We start from the raw sequence: 6,000 nt of genomic DNA on the forward strand, positions 1-6,000 counted from the left end.
CGTGCGCCCCCTTGTGCATCTGGCTAACGTGGGTCCTGGGGAATCAAGCCTCGAACCAGGGTCCTTAGGCTTCACAGGCAAGTGCTTAACTGCTAAGCCATCTCTCCAGCCCCAAATTTGGCCATTTTTTTGAATTGTGTCACTTTTATTTTGGTGACGTATCTAAGAAACCATTGCTCTGGTATTTCCTCTAGGAGATTTTATTTATTTATCTATTTATTTATTTATCTGCTATAGATTGAACTCAGAGCCTCCCACACACTAAACATATGATCTATCAGTGAGCTATATGTTCAGTCCAGTTTTATATTATACCAGGTGTGGTAGCTCATGCATGCAATCCTGCAACACTGTAGGCAAAGCCAAGAGGATTGGTTCATGTTCAAAGCCAGTCTATTCTATATAGCCAGTTCCAAGCCTGCCAGGGGTACATAGTAACACCCAGTCTCAAAAAAGGAAAAAAAAATAGAATTTATAGTTTAGATTCTTACATTTAGGTGAATGGCCCATTTTGAATTAGTATTTTTATGAATTTTTTAGTTGGACTTCAAAATAATGAATTAGATTCTTACATTTTCATAGATACATTTCATATTCTTTGCTGAACTTTTCTTGGGGGGTATGGTGTTCAAGACAGTCAAACTTGGGGGCTGAAGAGACAGTTTAGTGGTTAAGGTGCTTGCCTGCAAAGCCTAATGACCCAAGTTCAATACCCCAACGCCCATGTAAATAAAGCCAGATGCACAAAATAGCACATTTGTTTGTAGCAGCTGGAAGCCCTGGTGTGCCCATTCTGTCTGTCTGTCTCTCCTCTCTCTCTCTCTCTTGTTTGCAAGTAAGTAAATGAAAATATTGCTTAAGCTGGGTATGGTGGCACACGCCTTTAATCCCAGCACTTGGAAGGCAGAGGTAGGAAGATGGCTGTGAGTTCAAGGCCACCCTGAGACTACAGAGTGAATTCCAGGTCAGACTGGGCTAGAGCAAGACCCTACCTCAAAAAAAGAAAAAGTATTTGTTTGGGCTGTAGAGATGGCTTAGTGGTTAAGTCGTTTGCCTGCAAAGCCAAAGGATCATGGTTTGACTCTCCAGGATCCACATAAGCCAGGTGCACAAGGGGGCACACATATCTGGAGTTTGTTTGCAGCGGCTGGAGGCCCTGGGGTGCCCATTCTTTATCTCTCTCTCTCTCTGTCTCTCTCTCTCTCTCTCTCTCCATCTATTTCTGTATCTCTCTCTCAAATTAATAAATAAAAGTTAGGGGCTAGAGAGATGGCTTAGCAGTTAAACACTTGCCTGTGAAGCCTAAGGACCCCCGTTCAAGGCTCGATTCTCCAGGACCCATGTTCGCCAGATGCACAAGGGGGCGCACACGTCTGGAGTTCATTTGCAGTGGCTGGAAGACCTGGCATGCCTATTCTCATTTTCTCTCTCTCCCTCTCTCTCTCTCTCTCTGTCTGTCTCTCTGCCTCCTTCTGTCTCTGTCATTCTCAAATAAGTAAATTAAAAAATGAACAAAAAAATTTTTAAGTTAAATATTTGTTAAATGTATTTTTTTAAAACTTCGAGTATTCTTTTATTAAAACAGAGACAAACTTCATCTTTTGCATGTGGATATACAGTGCCCTGGCACCATTTGTTCATAAAAACCTATTCTTAGCTACTAGCCTGGTGGCACATGCCTATAATCCATCCACGTAGGAGGCTGACGCAGGAGAATCACAAGCTCCCTGTCTGCCTGGCTACAAATGAACTCAGGCCAGCGTGGGTAATTTAGTGAGATCAGATCCTGTGTCATAATACAAAGTAAAGGAGGCTCAGCGATGGAGCTCAGGGGTACAGAGGTTTGCTTCAGGTTCATGATGCCCAAGGTCCGACCCCAAAGATGCAAACAACAACAACACAACCTATTATTTTATGTTCCCATTAAATTATCCATGAAGTGATGCTTTATTAACCATAAATGAGGTTTAATTGCTGGTCTCTCAATTCTTTTCCATCAGTCCATACAGATATTCCTTACACTGGATTTCTGTAGTTGAACTGTAGGCTTTGAAATTGGGAATATGAAGTACCAACTTTGTTGCTTTTCTGGTTATTGTGCCTATTTTTATCTGTACTTCTTTCTTTTTTATATTCATATTTTTTACTTATTTACTTATTTGACAGAGAAAGGGAGAGAAAGAGGAGAGAGAGAGAAGGAGAGTGTGAGAGAGCGAGTGAATGGGCGTGCCAGGACCTCCAGTCACTGCAGTCAAACTCCAGATGTGTGCGCCCCCTTGAGCATCTGGCTAACGGAGGCCTTGGGGAATCAAACCTGGATCCTTCTGGCTTTGCAGGCAAACGCCTTAACCACTGAGTAATCCCTCCAGCCCTGTAGTTCTTTTTTTTATGAATGTTATGATAAGTTCATCAATTTCTGCAAAAAATATTTTTTTAAATATTTTTTTGTTCATTTATTTATTTATTTATCTGAGAGTGACAGGCACAGGGAGAAAGACAGAGGGAGAGAGAGAGAATGGGCACGCCAGGGCTTCCAGCCACTGCAAACGAACTCCAGACGTGTGCACCCCCTTGTGCATCTGGCTAATGTGGGACCTGGGGAACTGAGCCTTGAACCAGGGTCCTTAGGCTTCACAGGCAAGCACTTAACTGCTAAGCCATCTCTCCAGCCCCCAAAAATATTTTGGATAGGAATTACATTGTATTTCATTTCTTCAGATTCTTCATTGCTAGATTACAGAAGTATGATTACTCCATATATATAATATTTTTACTTTTCATTCATTTGAGAGAGAGAAAGAGAATGGGCATGCCAGGTCCTCTAGCTGCTGCAAATGAACTCCAAATGCCAGTGCCACCTTGTGTATCTGGCTTACGTGGATTCAGGGAGATTGAACCTGGGTCCTTTGGCTTTGCAGTCAAGCACCTTAACCACTAAGTCATCACTCCAGCTCTAGTCCTTATATATTGATTTCATATGTTAACACATTTCTGAAATTGTTTTTGTTGGGGGAGGCTTGAGGTAGGGTTTCACTTTAGCCTAGTCTTGCCCAAAACTCACTCTGAAGTCTCAGGCTAGCCTTAAACTCCTGTATGCCTCCCAAGTGCTGGGATTATCAGTGTGTGACACCATGCCCGGCTTTATCTTATTTTTCCTCTTTTTATTGACAACTTCTATAATTATAGATGATAAATTGTAATAATTCCCTCCCCTCTCCCACTTTCCCCTTCACAAATCCACTCTCTATCATATCCCCTTCCTCTCTCCATTAGTCTCTCTTTTATTTTGATGTCATCATCTTTTGCTCCTGTTATGAGGGTCTTGTGAAGGTAATGCTAGGCACTGAGAGGTCATGGATATCAAGGCCAATTTCTGCCCAAAAGATTACATTGTAAGGAGTCCTACCCTTCGTTTGGCTCTTACATTCTTCCTGTCACCTCTACTGCAATGGACCCTGAGTCTTGTAAGGTGTGATAGAGATGTTTCAGTGCTGAACACTCCTCTGTCACTTCTCAGCACTATGGTGCCTTCTGAGTCATCCCAAGGCCACCGCCATCTGAAAAAGAGAAGCTTCTCTAACCAAAAGTGAGAGTAGCATTGATATATGGGTATGAATTTTTTTAAGTGCTTACAGGGCAGTTTGGTGAGCATAATATATGCATTTAGCCCGGCAAGAACAGGCATTACAACCCTAGGGCTCATGACCTCCTCTGCCACAGGCTTTTTATCTTATGTTCTTTTTCTTTTTATGAGAGAGAGAATTGGTGTCCCAGGGTCTCCAGACACTGCAGCCAAACTCCAGACGCATGTGCCACCTTGTGTGCATGTGTGACTTGTGCACTTGCGTCACCTTGTGTGTCTGGCTTTTGTGGGACCTGGAGAGTCAAACACGTGTCCTTAGGCTTCACAGGCAAGGGCCTCAACCGCTAAGCCATCTCTCCAACCTTATAATCTTAATTAGGATGCTTTACTACTTACGCTGAGAGGCATTATGTTAGACATTGTAGAAAATATAAAGGTGGTCTGCAGACATACCACCCGGAACACACCTGATCTTTTCTGATCTCGGAAGCTAAGGAGAGCTGGGCCTGGTTAGTACCTGGATGGGTGAAAGTATAAAGATGAACAAGATATTGTTTTTATCCTCAGAAGCTTATAGCCTAGTTTAAGAAATAAAGCATGTACTTACTGAGTAAACATCCATTTTAGGAGTGTACAGGAAAGAATGTAATTGCCAGATAAATGCTATTAAAAAAATAGAATTCTTGGGCTGGAGAGATGGCTTAGCGGTTAAGCGCTTGCCTGTGAAGCCTAAGGACCCCGGTTCAAGGCTTGGTTCCCCAGGTACCATGTTAGCCAGATGCACAAGGGGGCGCACGCGTCTGGAGTTCGTTTGCAGAGGCTGGAAGCCCTGGCACGCCCATTCTCTCTCTCTCTCCCTCTATCTGTCTTTCTCTCTGTGTCTGTCGCTCTCAAATAAATAAATAAAAATTAAAAAAAAAATAGAATTCTAGCAAGTTTAGGGGAAGAAGCCTAGAGAAGTGTAGAAAAAAAGAGAGTGGGGAGGATTAGAACTAAACTTAAAAGGCTTATTCTGGTCCTCTTTCCCTTCCATCTTCCTTCTTTTCCACCTTTCATTTTCTTTCTTTCTTTATTTTTTTCCCAAGATAGGGGCTCATTCTAACCCAGGCTGATCTGGAACTCAGGCTGGCCTTGAACTCACTGTGATCCTCCTACCTCTGCTTCCCGAGTACTGAGATTAAAAGTGTGTGCCACCATGCCCAGCTCTCGTTTTCTTAATTCTTTTTCTCCCAACTTTGTTGAAACTATTGATAGAACATAAGCATGGTTAATTATCATTTTCACACCTAGCTGAGGATCAGAATTTCTTGAAAGGCCTTTACAACAGAGATCCCATGCTTCCTACTTTTGTTACAAGTTTTCAATATTCAAACATACATAAATAGTATACATTTTTTTCTATAACTTTCTTCTCATGATTCTGAGATTTATATACTTACAGAGCTAGTCTACTTTTTTATTTATATTTATTTTATTTTATTTTGGTTTTCCGAGGTAGGGTCTCACTGTAGCTCAGGCTGACCTGGAATTCAATGTGTCATCTCAGGGTGGCCTCGAACTTACGGCGATCCTCCTACCTCTGCCTCCCGAGTGCTGGGATTAAAGGCGTGTGCCACCACACCCGGCTTTTTACTTTTTTATTTTTTAGAGACAGTGAGTGAGATAGATAGGGAGAGAGAATTGGTGCACCAGCGCCTCAGCCACTAAAATCAAACTCTAGACGCTTGCACTACCTAGTGGGCATGTGCGACCTTGTGCATGTCTAGCCTTTGTGTGTCTGGCTCACATGGGATCTGGAGAGTGGAACATGGGTCCTTAGGCTTCACAGGCAAGCACCTTAACCACTAAGCCATCTCTCCAGCCCAAACTGGTCTATTTTTATAACATTGTAATACTATTTTTTTTTTTCAAGGTAGGGTCTCACTCTGGCTCAGGCTGACCTGGAATTCACTATGTAGTCTCAGGGTGGCCTCGAACTCTCGGAGATCCTCCTACCTCTGCCTCCTGAGTGTTGGGATTAAAGGCATGCGCCACCACGCCTGGCTTGTAATACTATATTATAAAATTATGTGACATATTGTCCCATTGCATAAATATTTTAGACTCTAGTCTCCTGTAGATAGAGTATATCTATAGTTTTTTTAATGTTTTATTTCTATTTATTTGACAGAGAAAGAGGGAAAGAGAGTGAGAAAAATGTGCGCACCAGGGCCTCCAGCCACTGCAAATGAACTCTAGACATGTGCACCCCCTTGTGCATCTGGCTAACGTGAGTCCTGGGAAATCGGACCTGGTTCCTTTGGCTTGTAGGCAAATGCCTTAACTGCTAAGCCATCTCTCCAGCCCTATGTCTACAGTGTTTTTGGTTTTGTTTTTGGGTTTTTTGTTTGTTTGTTTGTTTGTTTTTTGCTATTTCA

General features: G+C 42.5%; 1 long non-coding RNA gene across 1 annotated transcript in view; it reads left to right on the top strand.

Annotated features, from left to right (window-relative positions):
* The window catches only part of LOC123464079, a 120,087-nt gene extending 114,302 nt beyond the window's left edge, over window positions 1-5,785 (top strand). The window contains exon 5 of the long non-coding RNA XR_006639335.1: window positions 5,754-5,785. This is a non-coding gene — a long non-coding RNA (uncharacterized LOC123464079). The remainder of the gene's footprint in view (window positions 1-5,753) is intronic.
* The last annotated feature ends 215 nt before the right edge of the window (window positions 5,786-6,000 follow it).

The sequence above is a fragment of the Jaculus jaculus genome, chromosome 10 (genome assembly GCF_020740685.1).
Source record: "Jaculus jaculus isolate mJacJac1 chromosome 10, mJacJac1.mat.Y.cur, whole genome shotgun sequence".
Lineage (NCBI taxonomy): Eukaryota > Metazoa > Chordata > Mammalia > Rodentia > Dipodidae > Jaculus > Jaculus jaculus.